The 14,438-nt window shown below is 44.8% G+C and overlaps 1 long non-coding RNA gene across 1 annotated transcript in view; it reads right to left on the bottom strand.

The window, feature by feature from the left end:
- LOC147693078 (uncharacterized) overlaps positions 1 to 13,059 on the bottom strand; it is a 28,810-nt gene extending 15,751 nt beyond the window's left edge. Inside the window, exon 1 of the long non-coding RNA XR_015300092.1 lies at positions 12,946 to 13,059. This is a non-coding gene — a long non-coding RNA (uncharacterized LOC147693078). The remainder of the gene's footprint in view (positions 1 to 12,945) is intronic.
- Between the last annotated feature and the right edge of the window lie 1,379 nt (positions 13,060 to 14,438).

The raw sequence follows: 14,438 nt of genomic DNA, 5'->3' as shown, positions 1-14,438 counted from the left end.
GATGAATCCTAGGTTGTGAGCATGGTCGGTGGATGTTGGTGCTGTTCCCAATGTGGTCGGCCACCAGGAGTCGTCCCAGGCTGAGCGGTTGGGTCCGAGGATGAGGACCTCCGTCTTGTCCGAGTTCAGCTTCAGTGGAGGTTGGTTTTGGCGGTATGTGGGCCTTGGTGAGGGAGAGGATGAGCTGGGTGTCGTCGGCGTAGGAGATGATGTTGAGGTCGTGATGGCGGGCCACTTGTGCGAGGGGGGCCATGTAGACGTTGAACAGTGTCGGGATGAGCCCTGGGGGATGCAGCAGATGATGTTGGTGGCTTCGGATCGGATGGGTGGGAGGCGGACGCTCTGGGTTCTGCCGGAGAGGAAGGATGTGGTCCAGTCAAGGGCCTTCTCTTGGATTTCGGTTTCTAGGAGGCGTGTCTTTAGAGTGCGATGGCAGACCGTGTCGAAGGCGGCCCACAGGTCCAGGAGGATGAGGGCTGATGTTTCGCCGTTGTCTAGTTGGCACCTGATGTCGTCTGTGGCGGCGATGAGGGCTGTCTCGGTGCTGTGGTTTCGTTTGAAGCCGGACTGGGAAGGGTCCAAGATGTTGTTGTCTTCCAGGTGGCGGGCCAATTGCATGTTGACGATTTTCTCGATGACCTTTGCCGGGAACGGGAGCAGGGAGATAAGACGGAAGTTCTTGAGGTCCTTGGGGTCAGCCTTTGGCTTCTTGAGGAGGGCGTTGATTTCGGTGTGCTTCCAGCTTTCCGGGAATGTCGGTGTTTCGAAGGAGATGTTGATGACCTTCCATAGTTGGGGTGCGATGGCTGCGTCTGCTTTGTTGAATACGTGGTGTGGGCACAGGTCTGACGGAGATCCTGAGTGGATGGAGTTCATGACCTTGTGTGTCTCCTCGCCGTTGATGTTGGACCAGGAGGTCAGGCGGATGGCGCTGGTGGTGTTCACAGGGGAGGTGGAGTCTGGCGTAGTTGGGGCGGTTGTGGTGTTGAAGCTGTCGTGGATGTCAGCGATCTTGCGGTGGAAGAAGATGGCTAGTGAGTTGCACAGTTCTTGTGAGGGCGGGATGTCGTTGGGGTTGGAGAGTATCTTTAGGATGCTGAAGAGCTCTTTGCTGTTGTGTGCGTTGTTATCCAAGCTGTCTTTTAAGGAGGATCTCTTGGCTAATCTGATGAGGTGGTGATGTCTGTGGGTGGCATCCTTGTGGGCTGCATGGTTGTCCGTTGTGTGTTCGTGGAGCCATATCTTCTCCAGGTTCCGGCATGCGCGTCTGGAGGTCCTCGGTGAACCAGGTGGCTCTCTTGCTGGTGTGGCTGTTGGAGGGTTTCTTGAGTGGTACGTGGATGTTGGAACAGGGTGGCGGAGTTGGCGTTATTGTTGTTCTCGAGGTGGAAGTTCAGGTCCCCGAGGAGGATGTAGTCCAGTGCATAGGTGCTGGCGAGGTCGGCCATGGAGTCGCTGAACTGAGCCCGGGGGGTCTGTAGATGGTGTTCCTCTGAGGGTGGTGTTGGGGTCGGTGTGGATCCGGAAGTGCAGGTGCTCGGAGGTGTTGAGGGTGTCGTCTGCATGGGTGGCAACCTTGAGGGTGGACTTGTGGGCGATGGCTATTCCTCCTCCGATTACGTTGGCACGATCCCTGCGGGTGATCTTGTAGCCGTCCGGGGTGGTTTGGCGATGTCGGGCGCCGAGGAGTCGTTCCACCAGGTCTCGGTTAGGAAGGCCACGTCTGGGGCAGAGGTGTCGAGCAGATCCCAGAGCTCGACGGCATGTTTGTGTGCGGAGCGGGTGTTGAAGAGTATGCAGCGGAGGTGGTTGGGTCCAGTCCTTGGAGGTTTGGTGGTTCTGTTGCAGGTGCGGTAGGAGAAGGGTCCATGGGTCCGTTTCGGGGCGGCCTGGAAGCAGGTGTGGTTTCGGCCGGCGATGAGTGCGTGGAGGGTGCTGGCGTCGTAGTGGAGTCTGGTGTCGTGGAGTTCGCGGGGTCCAGGGGTTCTGGCGCTGGGCGCGGTCCAGGCGCTTATGGGCTTGCCCTAGGCGAGCCTTCGGCGCGCCAGCGGCGCAGTGGCCAGCATATATGGGGAGGTGAGAGGGAGGGGCAGCTTGGAGGCGGGAGCAGCGAGCAGGGAAACAGTGGTACAGAAGGCAAAAAGCTTCCTTGGGAATGCATTCTGCCCATTTCTTACCATTGGCTTTGTGTACTTTATGACACTCTACTCTCTCTACGCCAGAGGTCTTCAAACTTTAGTCGGCCGAGCCCCCCCTATGAAACTTTTTTACACGTAAAGCCCCCCCACCGCCACTACCACCTGACAACAAAGTTCTGGAAGCTGGTACTCTGCATCATTAATGGCTATTCCCTCCTGCAGAGCCCAGGTTGTATAGGGCAAATAATATTAAATAAAGTAAGAGTGTTTAGCAAACTGAAGTTTTTGTAGTGCATGTGCTTATTCTAAAGTTAAAATGAAAAGTCTCCAAGAAACAAATTAGCCCAAAAAATTACATTGGTGCTTTATTTTTCCCATAAAACACAACATTTAGGATAGATTAGCAAAAACACTCCCAAAACACAGGTGCAGGAGTGCTTGTTTTTCTCCACAGAGACAATGTGTGGATGTATTCTTGCTTCTGCCACCCTTAGGTTGTGCTCCACTTCGAGTCTTGAGCAGTGCCTGGAAACAGGAGTGCTCACAACATTTTGCAATATATTTTTTGTACTTTCATATAGGGCGAACATGACCCAAAGGTATTGGAGCGCCTTACAGGAGCATCTTTTACATTACACAAGCACACATTCATTTTTTGTAAGTACAGGGCGATTAAGCGATTTGCCCAGAATCACAGGATATTGAGCAGACATCAAGAATTGAACCTGGTTTCCCAGCTCTACAGTCATCAGCTCCAGCTGTTGTGCCACATCCTTGCCCCTAAACAAGATATCAGAAAAAGAAGTTCCACAAAACATGCTTTCTGACGCAATTAAAAAATCCATGATTATGTGGATTATGGCCAGGTGTTGCCATGTCAGTAGGAGGCCAGCCACACTTTTCCAAGAAGGCCTAGGGGACATTTACATCATACACATGTGATATAAGTGATTCAAGAGGATATATACATCTTTATTCTCTAGTAACATCAAGAATCCTTTTGTTAGCAGAGTTGGCTCATAAAGAAGATCGCCTTCCAAAGCTTTAGAAATAGCTGCACAAGAAAAAAAATTAATTCGGTGTACGAAAGAAGCGAGAACAGATGGTAGACACACTTCACACTATTTGTTATATTTGACTTGTGGACTCAGCTGTAGGGATTGTAACATGCTAAACCAGCACCAGCGACTTTAATCAAGGTCAAATTCATTTTTCGTAAGTCACTGGTAAATTAAGTGATTTCACCCAGGGATCACACGATGTTGAGCCGAACCCAGGACTCGAACCTGGGTCCCCAGAACCAAAGGCAGCACCTATGGCATTAATGCCAAATCCACTCCCCCTTGAAATATCCAATGTTCCCACTAGTATTGGGACGAAGGGGAAAGGAGCAAGGCTTAAAAAAAAATACAAAAAGCTCTCCACTCTTACCTGCCAGAGAATGGAATCTACAGGAAGGATGTAACCATTGTAAACTCCTTGCAGTGAAACTTACTTCTGACGTGGGAAGCAACATGGAGTGCAACTAGACAGAACTTTGGGGTGGGGAGACTAAGATTCCCAGCCAGGGCTGGCTCTAACACTGATCGCTCACGTGCGAGGGACAGGTAGTGAAGTGTTGCATGAGCAGGGTGAGTAGTGTGCTCGTGTGACTGCAGGGTGAGGTACAGGGTGAACTCGTGTGACTGCAGGATGAGGACCAGGGTAAACAGAGCAAGAGTATTGTGAGTGCAGAGTGATCACTGTGAGTGCATAGTGTGCGGTGAGCTCATGTGACCGCAGGGTAAGTGGAGGGAGAACAGTGTAAGTTCATGGTGAGTGGCATAAGTGCAGTGTGGTCACTGTGAGTACAGGGTGAAAGAGTGGGTTCAGTGCATAGTGATCAGTGTGAGTACATTGTGATCCCAGTGAGTGCAGGGTGAGTGTGAAAGTGAAGGACGAGAAAGAGGAGTGAGTTGTCTGAATGCAGGGTGCATCCCCAGACACAGTTGAAGTTACTCAGCATGTTATTGAGGCTTGGCATAGGGTTTCAGATATAAGTTAAACTAATGCTTTTAATGCAAGGTCCAGGGATCGAGGGTGGGGGCAATAAATATTGTGCTCATCCTGCAATAAACTTCCAGTCTTGCGATTAGGGTTGCCAGCTCATTATATTGATGTCCCAGAAGGTACAAAAGTAAGCAGTCCCCTAAAGCCTATTTTCAGCACTGATCGGTGCACACTTGGAACAGCAAAACTACATAGAAAGCATTTTTAATTGTGTTCTAAGGCTTCCTGAATGATCTATGACTTATAATTAAAGGGAACAAAGATTAAACGTCACATTACAAAGGAATATATACTATTTTATTTATAACCCTATTTAGTGTCAAGACAAGGCCTTTGCAGGCTCTTTAAACAGCACATGGCTGGCATTTTTATTTTGGTAACCCTTCTTTATATTCCTTTTCATGAAATGCATTCTCACATTAAGGCAGTAAAATTTAAAATGTAAGGAATAGGCAGAGTGGGGGCACAGGGGGCACTGGAACCAGAAAACAAACAGCCTCTTTAATCAGTTTACAAAGGTATGTAAATATGCACAGGGGGGCAGATTTACAAGTCCCTTGTGCCATTTTTGCGTCACTTTTTCCATGTTAAAAGTGACGAAGGGGCTTGTAAATAAGCCCCATGGTTTTTACCAGGCGCACAACACCCATGGGCTCAAAAGGCTTCAGCATGCCTCCCCCCACCCATCGTGTGTGTCAGCCCAGGCTGAGGCAGCTTCCGGGCACACACACAGACAGTTTTGGAGCTGGCAGCCGCACAAGTACTTCACAGATCTTTAAAAGACCATTTACACGTTAATGAGGCTTTGTTGTTTTCCAGCCTTTAGAGCCCCTGCATCTCCGTGACCATGAGAATGAGCCCCCACCCCCTCTCCAAAATCGTCGTGCCTGCCTCTGGCCTTTAAAGACCTGTGACTCTTGACACCGTCAGCCGAGCCCCCAGCAGCTGCAGCAGCCCGGGCTGAGAGGCACGTCTCGCGCCTGGAAGCAACAGTGTGGTGTGAAGTGCGCGCCCCCCCTGAAGGGATGCGTGCCCCCCCAGGGGGGCGCGCCCCACAGTTTGAAGACCTATGCTCTACGCTATGCCACTCCACAACACTCTACACCATTCCACAACCTTTTACTTCATTCTACAACACTTCACTTTATGACACTATACCCCACTCTATGCCACTCCACTCTACGACACTCCACTTTATTACACTCCACACTATGACACTCTACTCCATTCCAATCTATGACACTCCACTCAGCAGCCCTCTTCGCCACTCCACACTAGGCCACTCTACTTCCCTCCACCCTACCACACACTACACCATTCTGTGCCACCCTATGCCACTCCATCCTACGCCACTCCATGACACTATGCCATCCCACTCCACTCCATGCCATTCTCTTCTACGCAATTTTTTTTTGCCATGCTGAACAGCAGCCACACTGGTCTACAACATGACTAAAACACATTGGCAAAGCCATTGGCTCTTGCATGGAAAATAACTATTGGCTCTGCCAATGATTATTAGATTCTGTATCTTAATAAAATCATCCCTTAAAAATGAAGTCTTTTTTTAGGGGATTTTTTTTTTTAATTAAAAAGTATATTTTATGAGAAAAACATAACTTCATTTAAATGTTTTGTTTTTTTAGTGATTACAGATCTGTTAATATAAATATGTTTTGATTTGACGTTTTATGTTCTGAGAGACACTGCTCAAGTGGTGGGAGGTTTATTTGATGTTTATAACTGTAGGACCTTATGCGGGACAGCAGGGAGTTCAGATGGAATAACATTGATGTTGACAACAGAAAAACTACAATATCATCACTGTTACAGGATAGAATGACAATATTTAAAAACTTGCTGAAAAGCAAATGTATCTCGATCATCGTAACTGTTATGCAAAGGGGATCATAATTATGCTGCCGTTTCCTTGGACCCTGAAGCTGGAATTAGTCATAGACATTGCAAAAGGCTGGTCCTGCAAAAGGTGAAGATAGGTTTCATAAGAAACTGAAAGATTGCACGCATGGATGGTGCAATGGTATATCTTTTATGTGACCAGGGGCCATATGTGTAAAACACACTTTTTGCGATTCTCAAATAGCGATTTTTAGAGAATCGCTATTTAAGAATCGCAAAATGCTATGTATGTAGGATTTGCAAATAATTTTGCGAATCCTACATATTCCTTAATTGCGATGCGCAAATTGCAATTCGCAATTAAGGAATACCTCCCCGTTCATTCCTAGGGGCCCATGGGAATGAATGGTAAAACATTCTCAATTTGCGATTCTCAATTAGAGAATCGTAAATTGAGAATGCAATTTCAAGGGTGCCAGGGTGTCAAAAGGAAACCATGTTGCACCCCTGAAATGTGCATGTGTGCCCATGTGGCACACATACATGCCCTAAGGGCATGTATGTGCGCCACATGGCACTCTGAAAAATGCAAAAAAGTGAATTTTTCAAAGAAATCGCAAATTACCACCAACTTGAAGTTGGTGGTAATTTCGATTCCTTAAGGCCAAATTGCACTTTTTTGGTGCTTCTTACATTGCATTTAAGGAATCGCAAAATTTGCAATTCCTTAAATGCAATCACAAAATAAGGAATCGCAAATTTTGCGATTCCTTATTTTGCACGCAGATTTTCCCTCATGCATACCATTTAGCAAAAATGCGATCGCAAATGCCCAAATTCTACGAATTTCGGCGTTTGCGATCGCATTTTTGCTTGATACATATGGCCCTAAGTCTCATCAGGGTGTTTATGAAGATACTGAATGGAACCAAATGCGCAGTTGCCTTTACCTTAAAAACCACTGAAAAAGGGCATATACGTTCCAACAACTATGTGAAGCAAATGGGGCAAGCGGTGCTGCAGATTACATTTTGAGGTGTGCGTATTTTACTTCATACTGTAATAGGCAGAGGGTCAAAATGAGAGATCTCATTTATAAACGAGAAAATGAAAAAAGTGCCACAAGCCAGCTGGGTTTTAAATCTTCCATAGAATAAAAGGTAATCCATTGCTAGCCTTAGATTTGGGCACAAGAAGACAGTTAAAGACTATTTTTCTTTACAGTTAAATATTTCACCATGTTACATATAGAAAAGCCAAAGCAGGTTAATTTACAGCATTTCACTGCTTAGAAAAGTTAGAAAAAAGTCCTAGGACGCAGCCAACACTGGAAGAGGCAAGACGGACATTATAGGAAACAAGTAACAGACAATGAGAGGGAAAAATCCACATGGACAACAGGCAGGTGGGTGGGAGAGAAGAAGCAACATGGACAACAGTTGGGGGGGGGTGAGATGAAAAGAAGAAAAACAACAACATGGACAAGGTAACTGGGCAATTGTCCTCAATTGGCAAGATCTTTAGCACCGCTGTAAGTCCTTAGTAAATAGTACCCATGGTACATAGGGCATGGGTAATAAAGAGGATCCATAAGGGCTGCAGCATGTATTGTGCCACCCTAAGGGAACCACCATTAAACTTGTCCAGGCTGCGATTGCAGGCTGCGGGAAATGGTGCAAACAAGTGTGAAAACACGACATGACACACACCCTGTGTGCAATGCCCACAGACACTGCCTGCAATATGTGCAAGTCACCCTCTACAGCAGGCCTTACCGTCCAATGGCTGGGTGCATTATATTTAGGGCTCCTGGTTATATGGTATTTATTTTTTTAACATTTCCGTCTGTATTTATCCATATTTATTTTTGGCCCATCGTATTGGTATTTATCCATATTTATATTGTGTTTCACTAATATATGGAGTCTTAAAATGGTATATTTCCACTTTTAATTGATAAACATGCACTCATACTTTGTTGCCTGTCGCATTTTAGCAAATTAAGCAGCCAAATATAGCAAAACACTACACCTTCAGGTAAATATGAGCATTATAATACAAATATGTTACCATACACCTGCATTTAGGAAAATCTCAACCTATTTTAACTTCCCATGCTGCTCATCTGCTCAGCTGTTGTCCTTGAAATCATGAAAAACAGCATGGAGAGTCACCCACAAGAAGCATTCTTCTACATTTTCTCACTGTAAAAATAAATACAGACAGGAAACACTTTGTTTTCTGTCTGTAATTATCTGTAAAAATTCATAAAAGCGGAAACCCGGGAGCTTAAATTATATAACAAGTGAGGAAATATCTGCATGAGCAGATATGCTCCTGTGCTGTCTATTTCAATTGCCAGATAGTACCAGTGAACAGGGAAGCCATCCTAACGAGTTCCCCAGATACATGATGGCTTCACTGAAACCTATGGTGTCTGGTATCAAACACCTTGTCTTAATAAACCCATACTGATGCCAGAGGTGGAATTATTAAAACATGCACCCAGAGGGCACCTTAGAGGTGCCCCCTGAAAACCTACCAGCCTCTTAGTGTGCTCTCTGACTGGTATCATCCAGCCTGCCATCACAGACATCTTTTTAACCCCCTGCAGGTGAGAGCTTGCATGCTCCCAGAGGAAGGTGTTCACGCCTCCTCCAGGAGGATGGCTAGTGAATCTGCATACCAAGGCCAGGGACTTCAAAGCCCCTGCTGCCTTCGATATGTGACCCCGGCTTCCCCAAGACCTGGGAGATGCCACCCTTTGCCTGAGGTCCATTTGGCACCAGGACAGGCTGGAAATTTGCTATACAAGATTGGGAAGCAGCCAGCGATTTAGATAGCCGTAAAACCTGGAATTATTACATGTATAGTATGTTATAATTGCGTGTTGCCCACCTCAACGGTGTGTTGCTCATTGACTTAGCTTTACCATTAAATATGTACAAATAGAGAGGCAACCACAACCGATTAATGAATGTAGTGAGTTCAAGAAGCAAGTAAATAAAAAGTCGCAGGTCCTGGTTGATGTGTTGGTTTCTTTTCTTTATACATTTTTCTTCTATCTTTTTCTCTCAGAAATAGCGCACCCAACGCGTTTCACCTTAAAGAAGGCTTCATCTGGGCATAAAAATGAAGAAACCACTTTTTGTAACCGGTGATGCGTGGAAGTATATTCCGACCATTACGTCTGTTGTTTGACTTCCATGGGGATGTGATGACATGTGCATGGGCCTTACTCTGCCTATATCACGGTTTATGGAATCATTGGTCAATTGTACTGCAACCTGTAGCAATTGTGAAAGAGCTAAAATAAGCCTGACTATCCCCTGAAGAGAAATCTTGTTGTTTCTTCTCAAGTAGTTTATTCATTTACATGCCCTGAGGAAGCCTTCTTTAAGGTGAAACGCGTTGCTTGCGCTATTTCTGAGAGAAAAAGATATAAGGGAAATTAGCTATGCTAGGAGGCGTGGTGCACTATCAGGCCATTCACACCACTAAGGTGGGCTGCCTGATGAGCCTCATAAAAGAAGGATTCCACCATCTTGATTTTGGTGGAATTAGGAACTCTGGGACAGGGTTATGCCCCTACCCGCGGGAAGTAGTCATATAGTGGGCATAGTGACCCCAAGGGTGAGTAGTCCATTGGCTACTACCCTTTACTCCTCTTAGCACCTCTAAATTCTGTATTTAGGTGGCCCCCTGACACCACCCCTTTGCAGGTCAAACCGAGACCCGTGGATGCCTGAGCACCAGCCAAAGCCAACAAAAACTCTGCACCCGAGGTCTGTGGGCCCGGGTTCACAACAACTGACTGTGCTCTCCTGCTCTCAGGACCGCCACAAAGCGCGCCCCCTATTGGGAGCTCTCAGACTTGTCCCCCTCTGCAGCCTGTTTCTAGGTGCCCCCCCTCTTTGCCTACGCTGTAGTGGACAAGGCTACCAACCCATCCAGCATGTCTGCACCCGGACACTCCAGGGCATGTAAACCTGAACTGCCGGTGGTACTTTGGACCTTGGCCCCCTAGCACCTTAAATCCTCAAGGCAGTGGTCTTCAAACATTTTAATGCCGCCCCCGTGGAAAAACAAATCATCGGAGCCCCCCTCAAAATTATTACATTGGCAATGTTTAAATATGTCTATACATATGTAAACATTGCAGTTACGTTCTGCTACTGTTTTAAAAATGCAATCAAACACATGATTGCCAAACATACTTTTCTGGTCAGGCAGGCCTTAATACCATGTACTAGTATCCACATTGTGACTATTAGAAGTGGGAGTGGAGTCTCTTCCCTTTTGACACCTTCTCCCAGCTGGGATATAAATGACACAACGTTAGTGATGGCCCATTACAGAGCAGCTTCCTGCCGTTCCTTTTTTCAGCTTAAAACAAAGCACAGTTATCAACACAATGCTTCTGTTGGCCAGAGCCAGGAGCAACACCTGGGATCACTTTAGGTCCGCCCCACAGTTTGAAGACCTCTGCCCTAAGGGGACCCTAGAATAGTTTGCAAATATCCAAATGCAGTATATGCCTTTTCCTCCATAGGACAGCGTAAAGACACATTTTTGAGCAAACATTTATTTACTTACCTACAACAACTGATAAACTGAAAAGTCATAACGAAGTTCTTGGTGTTTAAAAGAAATATTAAAATACTTGTTATTCTTCTAAATTAGTCTTGAGTTTCTTCTTGAGTGTGTGTCTCATTTGTTGACTCTGTGTGTGTTCAACAAATACATGAATACTACCCCCTGATAAGCCAAAACTGCTCGCCCACAGTGCCACAAAAGAGAGCAGTTGGGATTATTAAATTAAGCCCTGTAAATCCATAAGGGTCATCTGGACTTTCTACTTAGAACACCTCGTTTTGGTATATTACATAAAAAGCCAGCTTCCTACAACTACACTGATACTAATGATCTAAATAATTTTCGCCCAGCATCTAACATCCCCTTCCTTGCAAATCGGCTTGAAAAATGCATCTACAAACAACAATGTCAGCATATGAACAATCTTATCGACGACTTCCAATTGGGCTTAAGAACAGGACACAGCACAGAATCGGCCATACTATACATTGTGGAAAATGTACTCAGAATAATGGACTAGAATGAATCCTGAATTTCTCATCCAACTGGACCTATCCTCAGCATTCGACACAGTCAATCATGACTGGCTTATGGAGATACTCAAACACAGAATGGGTTTCTATGGCAACGTTCTCACTTGGTTCAACTCATTTCTATGTGATCACTTGCAACAAATCAAATTGGGAACCTCATTATCAAAGATAGGACCGATCAAGATGGGTGTGCGTTGAGGTTCCATCATATCGCCCACACATTTCAGTCTATACATGGAACTGCTATTGGAGATATTCAAACAGGCAAACCTAGCTTACCACATGTATGCAGATGACATGCAACTATACCTAAAAAATTCCTCCAGTGATGACATCACAAAACTCAACAACATTCATAGGAAATCCCAAACCTGACTAGCAGACAATGACCTCACACTGAAAACTATGAAAACAGAATTTCTACTGTTCTCCCCTCCTCACCCACAGTACAAGAATGGTTGACCCTCCTTGACACCCTCAATTACACTCCAATCTCTGTGGAAAAGACAAAATCCCTGAAGATAACTCTAGATCAAATCCTGACTATGCTTAGCCACTCTAAGTGCATTTAACCAACTCAACTTCCTCATGAAGTTGAAACATTTTGTACCGCCAGAAGACTTACGGTACAATCCTTGGTGGTGTCTAGATTAGACTATGGGTCAGCTACCTTAGCGAGCATACCAAAAGCACACTCTGCACCACTAAAGGCTATACTCAATGCTGCAGGGAGATTAATAACAGGAAAGATGTGTTTCAACTACATCACTGCCTCTCTTAAGTCTTTACATTGGCTCCCAGTAGAAGCCAGAATCCATCTGAAAATAGATTGATGGTCACACAAAGCACTTTACTATGAGACACCTAGGTATCTTAAAAATAAGCTAACAATATTAAGGGGCAGCTGCTCTTCACGTATTGCAAACACCTTCCTCCTAGAACCTCCAGTATTAAGACAAAAGAAGAACTACGCCCGTACCTTTGCTGGATCTGCACCAAGAATTTGGAACTTTACCTGCAGAGATCAGGTTGAACCGTCCTACAGCCACCTACAAGAAAGAGGTCTAGAGGATTTCAAGAAACAGATTCCTAGATTAAGCTCTAGGCACTAAACCTCGGACAGACTCAGCTATATCAACGAGCAAGTGCTAGCATGCATAGATAAGATGTGCTATGTTATTGAACTTGAAGAGTATCGTTGGTGTATGCCATTTAACTTGATTTGCGACTATGGTATTTTATCTGAAGTTTTCGTGTAAGTGGTTTGTTAAGCATTCTGTTGTACAGCGCTCTGACACCCCTGGGTTAAGTTCGCACTTTATCAAGCTCTCTAAATAAATAAAGAGTTACATTGAAGCCAAGAAATGGTAAGCAGAGGGCGGGCACCAAGACCTTAATGTACACAATATCTCTCGCAAGCGACAGAGCAGATAAAAAAAGACCTAAAAAGGAGTGCTGATGGACCTGTAAGTTAGGCGTTTGAGTTGGGCCCAGCTGCAACTAAACCTAAGAGACCTCCCTCACCATGTGCAGATGTTGCTCTGAACCAAAGCAGTAAAAGTGCAGCCACTGCTGTATGTGTAGAGATGCTCTGAGGCATGGGCAAAGTAGGAAATTGCTCAGGGTCTCCTCATAAAGCATAGTTGCAACCAGACATGCATAAGTAGTTAACTCCACTACCTCCTTGAGAAAATGCTTCAACCAGTGTCAAACACAAGTGTAATCAGGTGTAAGTATCACAACAATGGTGATTTATTCTAGCGACTTACCTTTAATGCAGTATCATATCACAGAATAATCACGCTTATCCTAAGACGTTCCTTCAAAGTAGGGGTGAAGTAGTGTACTTCTTAAGGCCCTTGAGGAGATGAGCTGCAGCTTGTATGACGCTTTGAAGGGGTGCCAAACTGATGTTCAGTAGGCAGTGGAGCAGAGAATTGTCACCAACTAAGTCAGAGGACCTTTTTCTGAAGTCTGTTTCAGGAAGGAAGTGTCTCAATTATTCAAGAGGAAGTGTTGGGACAAAGTTGTCTTAATTTTTTAGCAATGTGTTCCTCCAAGGTGCGTTCAGTGTTGAGGACAAACCTCAATGATTCTGCAGTGGCAGCCAGCTGAAAGATGAATCAGTCTAGTTTTATCTTGGAGAGACACAATTGGATCTGTAGATGTTTGGAGCTATTGGCAAATATGAGGAAATCTCGCTTTGTGTTTAGGCAACTGCTTGTTATTCATTTATAGGCCAATTCAAGGTTTTTCTCAGAACGTTAATATATGGATCGTGATGGTGGTGGTAATAGAGATCCACATAGATTTTAAAGGAGATTGTATTGTAATTGCATTTATTTAGTGCTTACTACCCCATACGAGGTGTCAAAGCGCTTTCTCGATGAGTAGCATGCTACTCCGGAACCCATATAGGATTAGTGGTGAATTAGTATAGGGAAATATGAAAGTAATTTGAGTGGTGGATATGTTAGTCAGCTATTTGGATTGAGAAGGATAGCGGGGGGGATAGAAAAGGGAAAAAGGTTTGCATTTATGTGGAGCTTTCTACCCCTGATGAGGTATTGAAGCGCTTTTTGGGTGAGTAGCACGTTACTCCAGAACCCATAAAGGATTAGTGGTGAATTAGTGAAGTGAAAAAGTAAATTAATTTGTGAGGTGAACATGTTAGTCTGTTATCTTGATTGAAAGGATAGTGGAGGGATAGAAGTTTTTTCAGATTTTTTTGTTGTTTTTTTTGTTTGGAGGTCATAGCAGTAGGAGGAGGCTTGGGGTGCGTTAAGGGGATGTGGAGGGGGAAGAGTCAGAGGAAAGGGTTTAGAAAGGCTTGTTTTGGGGGATCGGAATAGTAAAAGAGGTATGAGATTATGCTAGGAGGGCTAGAGTAAGGAAGAGTCTTGAAAGGGTTATTTTGGGGATCATAGCAGTGGTATGGGGTTTGGGATGAATGAGAGAGGTTGAGGATATATTGATAGAGGAATAAGGTGAGAAATAGGGCAGTGCATTGAAAAGAGTAGTAAAAAGACGTTTGAGATGAGCCAGGGAGTTGAGGTAGAAGATATATTGTGAGAGGTATAGGGTTAGAAATAGGGTAGCTCATTGGATATGCTGAATTAGAAGATATGTAATAAATATATAGATCCATAAGTACATGGGAAGTATATAGATGCACAATGGAAGTAGTATATGTAGATTAAAGATGCATTAAATAAACTCCGGCTTTCAAGTGTTGTTGTACTCAAAATTAATATAAACAATT

Source organism: Lissotriton vulgaris, chromosome 9, assembly GCF_964263255.1.
Source record: "Lissotriton vulgaris chromosome 9, aLisVul1.2, whole genome shotgun sequence".
NCBI lineage: Eukaryota > Metazoa > Chordata > Amphibia > Caudata > Salamandridae > Lissotriton > Lissotriton vulgaris.
The sequence above is the reverse complement of the archived record's forward strand: the minus strand, read 5'-3'. Positions and strand labels throughout refer to the sequence as shown.